At 43.5% G+C, this 15,583-nt stretch overlaps 1 non-coding gene and 1 pseudogene across 1 annotated transcript; both read left to right on the top strand.

The window, feature by feature from the left end:
- The first annotated feature begins 894 nt into the window (after positions 1 to 894).
- LOC149221898 (18S ribosomal RNA) lies at positions 895 to 2,644 on the top strand (annotated as a pseudogene).
- A 12,705-nt stretch (positions 2,645 to 15,349) lies between these two features.
- On the top strand, positions 15,350 to 15,503 carry LOC149221897 (5.8S ribosomal RNA). Its single transcript, XR_016249765.1, has one exon. It is a non-coding gene; the product is annotated as a 5.8S ribosomal RNA (ribosomal RNA).
- The last annotated feature ends 80 nt before the right edge of the window (positions 15,504 to 15,583 follow it).

Below are 15,583 nucleotides of genomic sequence, written 5' to 3'. Positions count from 1 at the left end.
CTTAGTTGGTCTTGTTTTATTTCCTTCTGTTTCCTTTTCATTGAGGCTGTCGCAGGCGATCATGCGATCGAGGTCCATCATTGCTGCTATCCGGGTGAACTCCTAGGTGGCCTCTGTGTCGGGAGGGGAGGGTTGGGGGGCATTTCTAAGGGAGGTTGCAGGCTTAATTTGTCTTTTATTATTTCCTTTCCTTGTCTTTGTGTCAAGGCTGTCGTAGGCGATCATCTGATCAAGGTCCACTGTTGTTGCTGTCCAGGTGAACTCCTAGGTGGCATCGGTGTGGGGCGGGGAGGTTTGTATGGACTCTCTATGATAGGATTTACAGTCGGTCATCCTCTTTTTATTTCCTTCCCTTTCCTTCACATCGAGGTTGTCGCAGGTGACTTGGAGATCGAGGTCCATAATTGCTGCTGTTCGGGTGGATTCCTAGGTGGCCTCGGTGCGGGGGCCGGGAGGGTTGGGGCTCATTTATAATATACAGGTTCCATGGTTGGTCATTCTCCATTTACTTCCTTTGCATCGAGGCTACTGTAGGTGATCAGGAGATCGAGGTCCACCGTTGCTTCTGTCTGGGTGGAATCCTAGGTGGCCTTGATGCGGGGCGTGGAGGCTTTTGGAGGCATTTCTAAGGGAGTGGGTGAGTGATCACTCATTTTCTTGTTGGATGGGGCATGGTTGCAAACTCTGGAGTGGCCTTGGTGCATTGTGGCTCGGCGGGTCTACCCGTTTGTTTGTCATGTCCTTGGCATGTTGCATGTGCTTCCTTCTTGGGCTGCAAGAGGTGCAAGGCATAAAAGTTTTACATGATATTTTGACATCTCTTTGACTTGATCGGTGTTCAGGTTGGCTCTTGGTAAGAGAGCGCCCGGAATGCCCTTTGATGTGGGACGGTGCTACCTGGTTGATCCTGCCAATAGTCATATTCTTGTCTAAAAGATTAAGCCATGCATGTTTAAGTATGAACTAATTTAGACTGTCAAACTGCAGATGGCTTATTAAATCAATTATAGTTTTTTTGTTGGTACCATACTACTCGAATAATCATAGTAATTCTAGAGCTAATATGTGCACCAAGTCTCGACCCTTTGGAAGGGATGCATTTTTTAGATAAAAGGCTAGCGCGGACTTTCCCGCTTCTTCGGTGAGTCATGATAACTCGACAGATCGCACAGCCCTTGTGTTGGTGATGCTTCATTCAAATTTCTGCCCTATCAGCTTTCAATGGTAGGATAGAGGCCTACCATGGTGGTGACAGGTGATAGAAAATTAGGGTTCGATTCCGGAGAGGGAGCCTGAGAAACGATTACCACATCCAAGGAAGGCAGCAGGCACACAAATTACCCAATCCTGACATGGGGAGGTAGTGACAATAAATAACAATACTGGGCTCATTGAGTCTGGTAATTGGAATGAGTACAATCTAAATCCCTTAACGAGGATCCATTGGAGGGAAAGTCTGGTGCCAGCAGCCACGGTAATTCCAACTCCAATAGCGTATATTTAAGTTGTTGTAGTTAAAAAGCTCGTAGTTGGATCTTGGGTCGTAAAGGTTGGTTCGCCTACCCGTTGTGCACCTGCGCTATTACTTTGAAAAAATTAGAGTGCTCAAATTAAGCTTATGCTCTGAATACATTAGCATGGAATAACGTGATAGGAGTCTGGTCCTATTGTGTTGGCCTTCAGGACTAGAGTAATGATTAATAGGGACTGTCAGGGGCATTCGTATTTCATTGTCAGAGGTGAAATTATTGGATTTATGAAAGACAAACCACTGCGAAATCATTTGCCAAAGATGTTTTCATTAATCAAGAACGAAATTTGGGGGCTCGAAGATGATCAGATACCATCCTAGTCTCAACCATAAACGATGCCAACTAAGATCGGTGGATGTTGCTCTAAGGACTCCACCAGCACCTTCTGAGAAATTAGAGTGTTTGGGTTCTAGGGGGAGTATGGTTGCAAGGATGAAACTTAAAGGAATTGATGGAAGGGCACCACCAGGAGTGGAGCCTGTGGCTTAATTTGACTCAACACAGGGAAACTTACCAGGTCCAGACATAGTAAGGATTGACAGATTGAGAGCTCTTTCTTGATTCTATGGTTGGTGGTTCATGGCCATTCTTAGTGGGTGGAGCGATTTGTCTGGTTAATTTCAATAACGAATGAGACCTCAGCCTGCTAACTAGCTACATGGAGGTTCCTCTTCACATCCAGCTTCTTAGGGGGACTATGGACATTTAGGCCATGGAATTTTGAGGCAATAATAGGTCTGTGATGCCCTTAGATGTTCTGGGCTACATGCACGCTACACTAATCCAACCAACGAGTTTTTCTTACTAGCTCGAGAGGATCGGGAAATCTTCTCAAATTACATTGTGATGGGGATAGACCATTGCAATTATTGGTCTTCAACGAGGAATTCCTAGTAAGCACATGTCATCAACTCGTGTTGACTACGTCCCTGCCCTTTGTACACACCACCCGTCACTCCTACCGATTGAATGATCCAATGAAGTGTTCGGATTGCATCAACGATGGTGGTTTTCCGTCGTAGACGTCGTGAGAAGTTCATTGAACCTTATCATTTAGAGGAAGGAGAAATTGTAGCAAGGTTATCGTAGGTGAACTTGTGGTAGGATCATTTATAGCAGGGGTTTTCTTTTTTGGTTCAGGTTGGTTGGGTTTTGATTGCAATGTAGGACTGTGTGGTGTGTCTCTAGGGGAGCGGGTTTGGTGTTTGCTGGGAACATTGTTGGTTTCTTCTCTTAAGGTAACGCTTGATTTTTCGTGTGTGTCCTTGCAGGCCATGCTTGTGCTTGTTCCACCCATCCTTTGTTTTTCTTTCCCCCAATGTGTTTTTGTAGGGGGTTTGGAAGCTTGTTTCTTGGGGGCCCTTCTGACGATCTATTCTACCGGGCATGGTTGCTGCAGTTGAGGTTCTTGGGAAATACGATGGATAAATTTATATTCATTCATAGTGAAGGTGCTCGGTCTTTTGTTCATTGGAAGGAATGGGCCAAGGGTGTGGGCCTCCATAGTTGGTTCTGTCAAAAGGGCGGTGGTGGTTGATGTGTTGCTTGGGTGAGATTTTTTCCAGGCAGTTGTGTTACCGGGAAAAGTGTCTATTAAAACTGCTCTATCCCACTAAGGTGTGACAGCTGCCTTAGAAACAAACTGAGAAAACTACTTTTGTATTTCCTTTATGAATTGAAGATAGAGGGGGATAGAAAGAACCGACCTGTGTCTTGCGCTAATCCTTTGATACAATCCCTCTCTTCTTTGACAGCTTCCAGCTACCTGCTCCCTTACTTGCCCAGCTTCACCAAGTTCCTGTAAGATCACAGAAGAATAAAACTACACAAAGACATGGATCTATATTCATAAAAAGCTTAGGATCAGATTTAAGCTAAACATACAAATGTAACAAGCATCAATGATACACAAGCATGTAGGAGAAACTCAAATAGTTTTATTGATATAACAAGAAGATCCAGGAGGAGTTACAATCGATGATTCCTGATCCATCATCAACCTCCCAGCAAAGAAGCCCCTTCTTCACCTCCAACAAAGCATAAATCAACCAATACTATGATCTCTATCTCAAAACCAACAGCAATTCCTTGCAATGAACAAAATTCTAGCCTCTGGATCTCTGGGATGAGGGATCCATATATATATGTATGCAAGGAGGATGAGTCAGCTTATGATTTGACTAGTGTCTTCTCTCTATCAGTTCTTGCTTCCACTTGGAGACTGAGAGCCTCTTACTCATCCTTGGTCGAATTCAGTGAGGCAAGTGTCATTGGAGAAGATTCTGGAAGATTCCATGGTCTTTCCACCTCGCGGAATGGCACTGCCATTTGTCATTTCCCACTCAACGCACCCTGATAGTGCATTTAGGTTCGTTTCAATGCACCTAGCTAGTGTATTTGGGTGCTATGCAACGCAGCTAGCCAGTGGAGCAGTTGAAATGGTCCTAATTTGACTGATTCTGAGCAGTTTCTGGTGGAGAACTTCTGGGAGAAGCTGTAATTTGTTGACCTTGTTCCTTTAGGGGTCAGAACAACACTTTTAGGGACTTAGGATCCCTTGGTTTATGGACATTCCATGCTTAGTGTTGCAAGGGACAAAAATGTCTATAACAGTTTCCCCCTAAAGTATGAGGCCATTAATCGGGTGAAATGCTTTATTATGAGGATACGAAGTTCTTTCAATGCTGGGAGGAGACCTGTAATAAGATACAATACAATACATTATCTTCATATTGTTTTTCATGATCTAGCTGAGGCAGGCATTCCCATGCTCAGCTTTATAAATTCATTTTAATGTACATAGGACAACAATCGTCTGAGTGTAGACTGATGTTTCTGATAGAGCCATCATCCTTTTGGTAGGATGATTATCTGTGCTGCAATGTTGTACATTTAATGTCTTTATTTTCCTGAATATATATCGCAGCCCAAATGGATGAAACTAGATCTGGGGTCTTCAATCTCTTCCGATCTTCACTCGAAGTACAAGTCGATCCATGTGAGAAATGTTCTGAAGTCGAACATGGAAAGACATCGCTTGATTACCAGTCAATGATGTAAATTGTTAACAAGCACGAGAGGAATCACCGATAATGATAATGACCCTCAAGGTACTACAGTACAATTCACGTGGTGTGAATAAAGGACTTGGCGTCGAACACCACGAAAAATCTTTCGATCGAAGGCCATTGATGTAAACCTGTCGCCGGAAGTGAGAAACTTGCCATTGAGGCATGCAAGCTTCAAAGTACTAAACGAGGTGTTCCTAGACCAACTTCTTGGATAATGAGCTGATGTCGACAAGAAGTGATTCGTCAAAGGAGGGCCTTAATGAATCCCACATCAATGACACGGAACGGAGCAAATGATTTTGATGGAGGTGAAAACAATCTGATGATATACGGTTCAGGATGGCGGTCATGAAAGAATGAAGTATGATGTATGGTAGTGGATGGGACACAAGTGACTTCTCTGGATGACTTCTCTTGAACATGTCGGCGACACTTATGTGATGGATTGGTAGCATTTACCCCAAATGTGGATGGTATGGCGTGACCGGTGAATGAAACAACCCAACCCGACTCGGACACGGAGTGGAAGTGTCATGTTCAAGAGTGACTTGCTACCAATAAAGATTCTTTGATTTTTCTTCCCAATTTTAACCCAGTCATTGCTGACCAGTACCTCTTTATTTTTGTCAAGCTTGAGGAGGATAACATATGCTTGTTCTATAATTTTCCCTTCGGGCAAACCCATCGCTATGTTTTAACGAGCCTAGCGATAGTGAAACTCGTTCTCGTCTAAAGACAAGTTTGTCGCTATTAATCTTTTTAACGAGTTTAACGACAAAGATAACTCGGTCCTTTTCATTTTTAGAGAGTCTGAAAAGGTACGTAAAGGTAACTCCAAAATTCCTTTTTCGTCATCTAATCCCTTAAGTTCGAAAAAGTATAAAACAATACAGAAGGGATGAATTTTCGATAGTTTTAACGAGCCGAACAAAACAAGCGCTCGATCTTTTTGTGTAATAATCCCTCCAATCCAAAAAGATTAAAATCTAGAGGAGGGATAGCGCTTCCTGTCCCTTTAACGAGCTGGAGAGGCCAATGGCTCGGCAATATTTTCATATTTTACGAGTCAGTTGAAAAGAGCTTAAAGGAGACTCGTCTTTTGAGGAACGAGTGATAAAATGGGTAGCAGCTGATTCCAGGTAAGGTTTGGAATTTTCCAATCACGGCAATGTCACAAGGATGGCTAGTGAAATCACTCTTCGCAGCTGTTCCCCAAAATGGGTAAACAATCAAATGGAGGTGAACGATCGGCCAATGTAAAAGTGGAGGTGACGATGCAAACACGACCAAGGCTTTAATGGCTAAAGTACTACATTCACGGTGGTTATTTACCGGGGAATAGTTCATTTTTTAACGAGCTTAAACGCAGGTGGAAATATTTTCTCGGTCCAGGTTTATTTTTTAACGAGCTTGAACCTTGCAGTAACACTGCTCGATAAGTTTGCATGCCCCCAGCATAATAACTCAAATCAAGGTGCATGCCCCCCACGCTTCATTGCATTCAATTCGGTGGTTGGAATGAAGGTTTACCTTTGGGGATTTGTTTCATTTTTTAATAAGGTTGACACAGTAAAATAACTATCCTCATAATCCACCGTGTTTATAGTATTTGATAGAAAATAAAAAACTGAAGGATGATAAAAGTCATTTTGAGTATCTTCTCCACAATCTGGAAGAAGAGAACGATGGTGGGAATCATTCCATGGTGCTCCTTCACTTACCATTGATTCGACAATTCCTTCGCCGATGACATGCACTCGCGACCAAGGATCTGAAGGAGTACCATATTCTCTAGACCTATCTATCCAAACGCTTGATGAGCGTTGATTTGGGTTGGCCTCCCATGCTAGAAACATTGATTGCTATAATATTTCTATTGGGCTTGGGGGCAAAACCACTGCATGATCCATGTCGATATCATTTTCTGAGATCTTTGTAGAAGATATCATGTTGTAGGTTCCTATCGACGCTACTTCCACCAGATTAATTGGAGGTGGGAGAGTGAAAGTTTCCATTAATATAGGATCTTTCAGTAGGCCTACTCCGATATTCTGAAGCGAACGGGGGCTTCCATGGATCATGGTAATGCTTCCAGTAACTTGAGAACCATTGGGGAGGAAGTTTGTTGATCAACGATTGTAATCCCTCCTTGAAAGGGAAATGCAATCTTTCTAAAATAGGTCGACACAACAGCTGCCATGGCATAAATCCATGGTCTTCCTAGTAGGATGTTGTAATCAAGATTCCCATCGATGACTTCAACATCTATTTCTACCGTTTTTCCCCCTAGTTCAACTTTCAAGTTATTTAGGATACCATATGGGGTATATGTCCTTCCGTCAAATGCTTTTAATGTCGTCGAAGATCGCGACAAGGTTGGAGATCCTAAAGTTTTCCAGCAACTCATCGACATAATGCAAGTAGATGCCCCCTCATCAATAATTGTTCGATGAATAGTTTTGTTGAGGGATTTCACTTGAATAAGGAAAGCTAGTTGAGCTGGTAACTGAGGATCGTATCCTTTATGATCGAAGGATACAAGATTGGAATCCTTTGGGTCAATCCCACCAATGGCTGATAATAAAGCCTGCCTTTGGGATGGGCAATTTTGTAGTACTTCAAGAGTCGACATAGCGAATGGCGATTGGGCCAAATCTTCCACTATGTTATAATGTTCTGCCGCTCTAGCGCGGGGAATGTCGACTTGCGTACTACTCCCTTTTGCGGTTTTATCGTTAATTTAGGAATGGTGGGTGGCACAACTTCTGTCGAAGTTGTTGTCGAACTACTCAGTTGATCTTTATCCTTGTTGTTCGACAGCTGTGGATTCCCATAATATTTGTTCCTTGTCGATATCAAAGCATCATTTTGCTGTTTTGAAACCGACAACATTAGCACTTGAGACAGGGAAGCATTTCCACTTTCAACCAGATTTGTTCCTGGATTTGGAAACGGATCAGTTAACATTGCGGAGGTTTTTGAATTCTTGAAGAATTTTTTAACCTCAGCTTTGTATGGACAGTCTGCTGTCCGATGATCCTCATCGCATATAAAGCATGGATATTTTGGTTTCCTATTTCCAGGAGGGTTTGAAGAAGATTTTTCAGGTGATGATCCCTCCTGTTTCTTCTTCTTCCCTTTGCCATTCTTCTTGCTTCTTGGTTGTTTGGTTTCTTTGCCTTTATCTGTCGATACGGTATTTACTTCTGAAGCAAGAAGTTCGTCTTTTGCATTTTTACCTGAAATATTACGGGCCTTTTTGGATGTAGCCTTTGTCGATTTTGTGTCTGTCGTTCCAATCACGCCATCGCCGGCATGAGAGTCCTTGTTTGATTTAGGAGGAGGAGGAATTGAGAATTCCAGTCTAGGGGCGTCAGGTATTTTGTCGTGGAGCGTGCCGGACTGAGTATAAATCAAGTCCAGATATTGTGCACGAGCGATAACTTGCTCTTTTGTTACAACTCCCCCCTTTGCCACATCTTCCGTGATGGAAGGCAGTAATGACTTGATAAACCATTCAGCTAATAGCTGATCGGGGACGTACATTTTTACCATCCTACGACGACGTCGCCATTCATGTATATGATCAGATATGTGAGTGGCCGTTGTCTGTTTGAAGTTGGTAAGGAGTTATGTTCCTGTTTCGTACCTTATCAGTAATTGAAAATGGGTTAAAAAGGTTGTGGCTAAGGTACTGAAGTTGTCGAAAGAAGCGCTAGGCAATTCAATGTACCATTTTGCCACTGGACCCGTTAACGTCCTCTGAAAGAGGCGAAGTCTTATCGAATCATCATTTAGGGTGTTTGATGAACACCATAGATGAAATGTCATCACGTGATTCGATGGATCTTCACCCGGATTTCCATTAAATTTAGGAATATCTTATGGAAGTTTATGCGAAATCGCTGGTCACCAAGGGGCGTAAGCAATTGGATCGTTTGTTAACCGATTTAAATCAGGTAACTCTAAGGTTGCCACAAAGGGTAACTGCTGATTCAGGTTAGGTGAAGCATACTTAGGATAAGAGGGTATTGCCTGAGCAGTTGGTCTTTACATACCAGCATAATGCATTTGATGCTGGTATGTTTGGTAAGGTTGGTGGACATGACCATTATAAAATGGTTGATTTTGACCGTTTTGAATGTACGGCTGCCCACTGTTCGCAAAGATTTGCTGCTCAGAACCTTGGTATACTTGTTGGAATTGTGGTTGTTGGTATTGCATCAGCCATGGTTGTGAAGCCATGTGCTCTTGCGCTATGCTAACCGTTGGACCAAGGTGAGGGGTAATTGTACCCGTCTGGACCTGTGTCGCCCCACCAGTCGGCGATTGTGGTTGAGTCGCAGGGTCAAGGGGCTATTGCATTACAACCTGAGAAACCTGAGGTTGGCATACAACAGGCAGTGTTTGAACTTGTGACACCGTCACAATAGCTGGTGTAGTCGGGATATTCGACATAGGTACACATTGTTGCATCGAATACACAACTCTTGGTTGTTGAGGTAGTATAGGTACCCAACCACTTGAGGTAATTCCAGTGTAACCTGAATGTTGTTGTGAACTCCCATATGGATATCCTCCCGGAGGGGGTAATGAAAGGGCATACTGCCCCCCATACGGTGGTAATCCAGAACTCCAGGGAATTGTTTGTCCTGGGGGACCGGACTGCCCAAATTGACCTCCAAATGGATCAATTTGTTGAGACTCAACATAAGAGTTCCCGGATATTATTCCGGATGAACAAATAGGAACGGACCATACTGTCGTAATAACCCCTGAATGGGCTCCTTCTAGCGGCTGAGAGCTAGTCGGGATAGATGGTATGCCGGCGAACATTGTAGGAGTGATAGCAGGAAGTTCTGTCGTTGCTGTGTCAGATGACACAGTCCTAGATGTTGACGGTTGTTCAGACATTTGTAGTCTATCCAAAAGATTACCTAGCGATTCTACAGGAGCTTCCGCTGATGGTAGACTAACTTCTGATGAAGAAGAATATAGAGTGATCCTGACTCCAAAGTGCGTTGGAGTACTTGTTTGAGGATCTTCTACAATTTCTTCAATTGCAATCAGACCACGTGGAAGGGGAAGACCGTCAGGTCCGTAAAATATTTCTGGTGCCGAAGAAGGTATGGAATCGACAATGACAGATGTCTGAAGAGAAAGACTCTCCGAACCGGTTGTAGATGGAACTGATTCGGTAACACAAGTGTTTACTCTCAGACTAGGATCAGTATCGTTGTCCCTCTGTGGCTGTTGAACTTCTTCTGTAGAGGTAGGGATTCCAGAAATGTTTGGAGTAACCGGAGTCTTCTGATGTCGTTGGAACACTTGTTCTAACTTTAATAGGAGATTTGGAACCGGTTAAACGAGTTCGCTTTGTCCGTACTGGTTTCGATTCCGGAGACAAAGTCGGTTGACTCGTAAGCCTCCGCGAACGACGGGGTTTCAATTGAATTTTTTCCACGATTGCGGATTACTCGATCAACTAAAATAAAAAGGGGAATTATGTTTCTGAATTAGATGAATTTTAGACGCTTTTGACACAACTTGTTTTTTCAGTTTTTAAGAGTCGAGAAAAAACAAAAGATGACTCTAGTCTCCTTCGATTTTTAATGAGCCTGAAGTGACAAGTGCTCAGATGGACCTTTTCCGTTAAGGAGTCTAAAAAGGAACGAAAGGGACTGCTCTAGAGATCTAGGTAGAGGGAGTACCAAACCAATCGCAAAACTACAGAATACTTTTTATGGTACGGCAATCAATCTTCCCGAATGTTGTGTTCAGTGCATTGCGATCAATAGGGCGGCAGACACAGCTTCCTATGGATAAAGGATTTAAGCCTATAGGGGTCTCCCAATATATACTCGACGGTACGTGGGAGCACAAGTCCGTACTGGCACTTATCGTCTCAAAGTGGAGGAATCACCCAACCATCAGTGAGGACAACAGTTACCAGGCTTTACGATGCCGGAATACGTCTCTAGCCTAGACCTCTAAATGTTGTGCGTTAAGTTCCAAAGCGTTGTTAGATTCATTGAATTTATTTCAAGTTGATCTTTCTTATGAAGTTTGCCTTTTGGGTTCACCACGTGATGTAGATGTAATTCCTAAAATGCAATCTAAAGATGATAAGCAAACTTTTATCTCTTTTCAACAATGAAAATCCTAGCTACAAGGGGAAAAGAAAGACACAATCTTTTCACAAAGAGCAAAAAGCACACTGTAAATGCACTTTCCTAAATCAAGCCAAACACACTGTTAATATGCAAATGCACATGTGCATGTATTTGTTTTCGACTTTCTTAATATTGATGCTAAAAAGAAAGTTGATGTACAAAATTGAATTTGCTTTCAAGCGTCAAACACAAACAAGATTCTTTTCGAAATCAAAAGATAAAGATGATTACGACGCTTTACGATTTTGAAATAAACACTCATTTTTGACACTAGAAAAACATAAATTCAGACCAAAGGCAAAAGTAAAAGTCTAGTCGACCATCAACAGCAATCAAACTTTCTCCTATGATCAAAATCGACACTTGCAACAGATCTAAATCAAAGGACGACAGTACGACTATTCTACTTTTGCAATGGAAAACTGTAAACCACTCAACAAACACACAAAAACATCTATAGTCTTTTTGTACAAAGGAGGCGGAATTACAGCAAGGAAAAGGGGTTTTTAAACAGACACATACACTGATCATAGGCTGCAAAAATTAGAGACAAAACTGGAAAGAATGAAGCACAAGAACCTCAGCTACACAGGGCTAGTCTAATCAGCACACCTGTAACACAGAGAAACTGGATTGCAGCGCAGGTTGGCCTCTCGGGAACTGTGCTGAAATGCAGGAACTCTTCACAGTACCTGCGCTGGGGCAGAAACGAGAATTCTATCTGGGTTCTGGGTCACAGTTTACAGTTTAGTATTTGGTTTTTGGCCGAGTAAAAGAAATCAGTAATGCACAATCAGGGGGTAGATCTAAGGAGGGTCTAAGAGCTATCACAAAGGGCAATCAGATCATTTGTGAATCAGCTGTTCAAATCATAAACAGATCCAGTGAATGGATTTAAGTAGCAGATGTCTACTTTGCATTTGTTATGGCAAATGCAGTTCGAATGCTACTTATAAGTTTATGAAACAAACAACAAAAAGATACAGAAATAAACTAATTAGACAATCTTCCCCAGCGGATTCGCCATTTTGTTACCGGGAAAAGTGTCTATTTAGAACTGCTCTATCCCACTAAGGTGTGACAGCTGCCTTAGAAACAAATAGAGAAAACTACTTTTGTATTTCCTTTAAAGATAGAGGGGGATAGAAAGAACCGACCTGTGTCTTGCGCTAATCCTTTAATACAATCCCTCTCTTCTTTGACAGGTTCCAGCTACCTGCTCCCTTACTTGCCCAGCTTCACCAAGTTCCTATAAGATCACAGAAGAAGAAAACTACACAAAGACATGGATCTATATTCATAAAAAGCTTAGGATCAGATTTAAGCTAAACATACAAATGTAACAAGCATCAATGATACACAACCATGTAGGAGAAACTCAAATAGTTTTATTGATATAACAAGAAGATCCAGGAGGAGTTACAACCGATGATTCCTGATCTAGCATCAACCTCCTAGCAAAGAAGCCCCTTCTTCACCTCCAACAAAGCATAAATCACCCAATACTCTGATCTCTATCTCAAAACCAACAGCAATTCCTTGCAATGCACAAAATTCTAGCCTTTGGATCTCTGGGATGTAGGATCCATATATAGATGTATGCAAGGAGGATGAGTCAGCTTATGATTTGACTAGTGTCTTCTCTCTATCATTTCTTGCTTCCACTTGGAGACTGAGAGCCTCTTACTCATCCTTGGTCAAATTCAGTGAGGTAAGTGTCATTGGAGAAGATTTTGGAAGCTTCCATAGTCTTTCCACCTCGTGGAATGGCACTGCCATTTGTCATTTCCCGCTCAACACACCCTGATAGTGCATTTAGGTGTGTTGCAACGCACCTAGCTAGTGTATTTGGGCGCTATGCAACGCAGCTAGCCAGTGGAGCAGCTGAAATGATCCTGATTTGACTGATTCTGAGCAGTTTCTGGTGGAGAACTTCTGGGAGAAGCCGTAATTTGTTGACCTTGTTCCTTTAGGAGTCGGAACAACACTTTTAGGTACTTAGGATCCCTTGGTTTATGGACATTCCATGCTTGGTGCTGCAAGGCACAAAAATGTCTATAACAAGTTGGGTCGAGGGAGTGGTTGCGCATGCACCTGGTAGCTCAATCCTTCCGTGAGGGGAAATTATCGAGGTTGGGTCAGTATGGGATGGATGAAGAGCGGTTCAACCCATTGGGCTGGCTGCCCTAGTCCTCCCAACTGCTCCTTGACATGCCCTCGCGGAAGGGTTGGGTGTCCAGGGAATGAAAAACCCCTTGCTCGGTCTAAGCTTCATTGAGATCGCAATTTTCCTGGCCAATGGGCATGAGGGTGGCAATCTTATCTCATGCCTTTGTGATCTATGGAATTCCTCATCCTCTCATGAGCCACTCCCCTTCTAAGGGAAAAAGAAGTAGTGGGTTGTGTCTTTGTTCCTCCATTTGGATTGTGAGTTTTTTGTGGGACTTGGTCATTTCTTTGTTTCGTGGTGTGCGCTTTGCAGACATCCCTCTCTTTAGTGGCCTTGCACCACTGATGTATTTGTGGCCCATGGCTTTCTCCAGTATTGAGTGTCAGCCCGTGACAACTCCTCTTCAGAGTTTAATTCTTGACCCCCATTGACTTTCTCGCTGGAAAGGTTGTTGGGTTTTTTGTACACGGAGGGGTGCAATAGTAGGGCAGGTTTGTTATTAGTAGTCTATTTGTCATTTGAAGCCTTGTGTTGGGTTGGGGGGTTGTTTAACTCTCAATAACGGGCTCCAGACACTGGTCTCGTCGCGGCACTTGTCTTTTCTAGTGGTCAAGTTTAGGTTGTGATTTGTTTGCTTGGTTGTTTGATTGTTGTTTGTTATGTTGTTAAGCTAGAAAGGGTGATGTAATGTAATGTATGTGGGAGGGTTTGAAGAGGTGGGATGCTTTTTGATTGTGTGCATTTTTTTATTTCTTTTTGGTTAGCGGACAACTACTTGGCGTGCTGTTAAGAATCTCTCTTTTCTTGGGATCCTTGTTTCTTTGGTGTTGTTTTCTTCCCTTCTTCCTTTTACCCCTAGCTTTATGGAGAAGAGGTGGGATTGTTGTGGATTGGTGTTCGAGAAGGATGAAAAGTAGTGCAAGCTCCCGAGGTGGCCACCCTAGTCCTTCTTGATCACCATCCTCTACAGTTCCCCCGTTTTTGCGAAGGCATGGGGTTTGGGAAGCTTGTTCTCTATTTGAGCCTTCGTTGTGAGCCAGTAGCCACATTTGATATCTCTTACTTTAATGTTGTTTTCTTCCCTTCTTGCTTTGGCCCCTAGCTTTATGGAGAAAAGGTGGGATTGTTCTGGATTGGTGTTCAGGAAGGACAAAAAGCAATGTGAGTTCTGGGGGTGGCCACCCTAGTTCTTCTCGATCGTCATCCCCTATAGTTCCCCCATTTTTGTGAAGGCACGGGGTTGGGGAAGCTTGTTCCCTGTTTGAGCCTCCCCTTGTGAGCCGGTAGACATGTTTGATATCTCCCTTTCTTTCATGTTGTTTTCTTCCCTTCTTCCTTTTGGCCCCTGGCTTTACGGAGAAAAGGTGGGATTGTTGCGGATTGGTGTTCAGGAAGGATGAAAAATAGTGCAAGTTCCTAGGGTGGCCACCCTAGTCCTTCTCGATCATTGTCCCCTATAGTTCCCCCCTTTTTGGGAAGGCACGGGGCTGGGGAATCTTGTTCTCTATTTGAAGCCTCCCCTTGTGAGCCGGTAGCCACAATTGATATCTCTCTTTCTTTCATGGTGTTTTCTTCCCTTCTTCCTTTTGGCCCTTGGATTTACAAAGAAAAGGTGGGATTGTTGTGGATTAGTGTTTGGGAAGGAAAAAAAGCAGTGCGAGTTCCCGGGGTGGCCACCCTAGTCCTTCTCGATCGTTGTCCCTTGCAGTTCCCCCCTTTTTGCAAAGGCACGGGGTTGGGGAAGATTGTTATTTGTTTGAAGCCTCCCCTTGTGAGCTAGTAGCCACGGTTGATATCCCTCCCTTTCTTTCATGTTGTTTTCTTACCTTCTTCCTTCTGGCCCCTAGCTTTATGGAGAAACGGTGGGATTGTTGTGTATTGGTGTTTGGGAAGGACGAAATGCAGTGCGAGCTCCAGGGGTGGCCACCCTAGTCCTTCTCGATCATCGTCCCCTTCAATTCCCCCCTTTTTATAAAGGCGCGGGACTTGGGAGGCTTGTGCTTTTTTTGAGCCTCCCCTTGTGAGCTAGTAGCCACGTTTGATCTCTATTTCTTTCACCTTGTTTTCTTCCCTTCTTCCTTTCAGTCCCTATCTCTATGGAGAAAAGGGGGAATTATTATGGGCTGGTGTTCGGGAAGGATTAAAAGCAGTGTGAGCTCCCGAGGTGGCCACCCTAGTCCTTCTTGATTGTTGTTCCGTGCATTTACTCGCTTTTGCGAGGGCGTGGGGCTCGGGGAGATTGTTCTTTGTTTGAGCCTCCTCCTATGAGGGGGGCAGGCACCTTTGTTTCTCTTTCTTTCATTCGTTTTTCTTCCTTCATCCTTTTGCCCCTTAGCCTTGCATTTGTTGTCAGGGGTGCCCCTATTCTGTGTTGTGGCGGATTTTTCGGTAATACGTGGAAACGACTCTCGGCAATGGATATCTTGGCTCTTGTTACAATGAAGAATGTAGCGAAATGCGATACTTACCGTGAATTGCAGAATCCCGCGAATCATCAAGTTTTTGAATGCAATCTGTGCTCGAGGCCTCGGTCGAGGGCACGTCCATTTGGGCATCGCATCCCATTCAAACACGCTCCCTGCAATGTGTTAGGGAGTAGCAGAGTTGGTCATCCATGCCCAATGTGGTGTGGTTAGC

This window comes from Pinus tabuliformis, chromosome Q (genome assembly GCF_031772625.1).
Source record: "Pinus tabuliformis cultivar Carrire ecotype Pingquan chromosome Q, CPIR1, whole genome shotgun sequence".
In the NCBI taxonomy this organism is placed as follows: Eukaryota; Viridiplantae; Streptophyta; class Pinopsida; order Pinales; family Pinaceae; genus Pinus; species Pinus tabuliformis.
This window is presented reverse-complemented; position numbering and strand designations above follow the sequence as displayed.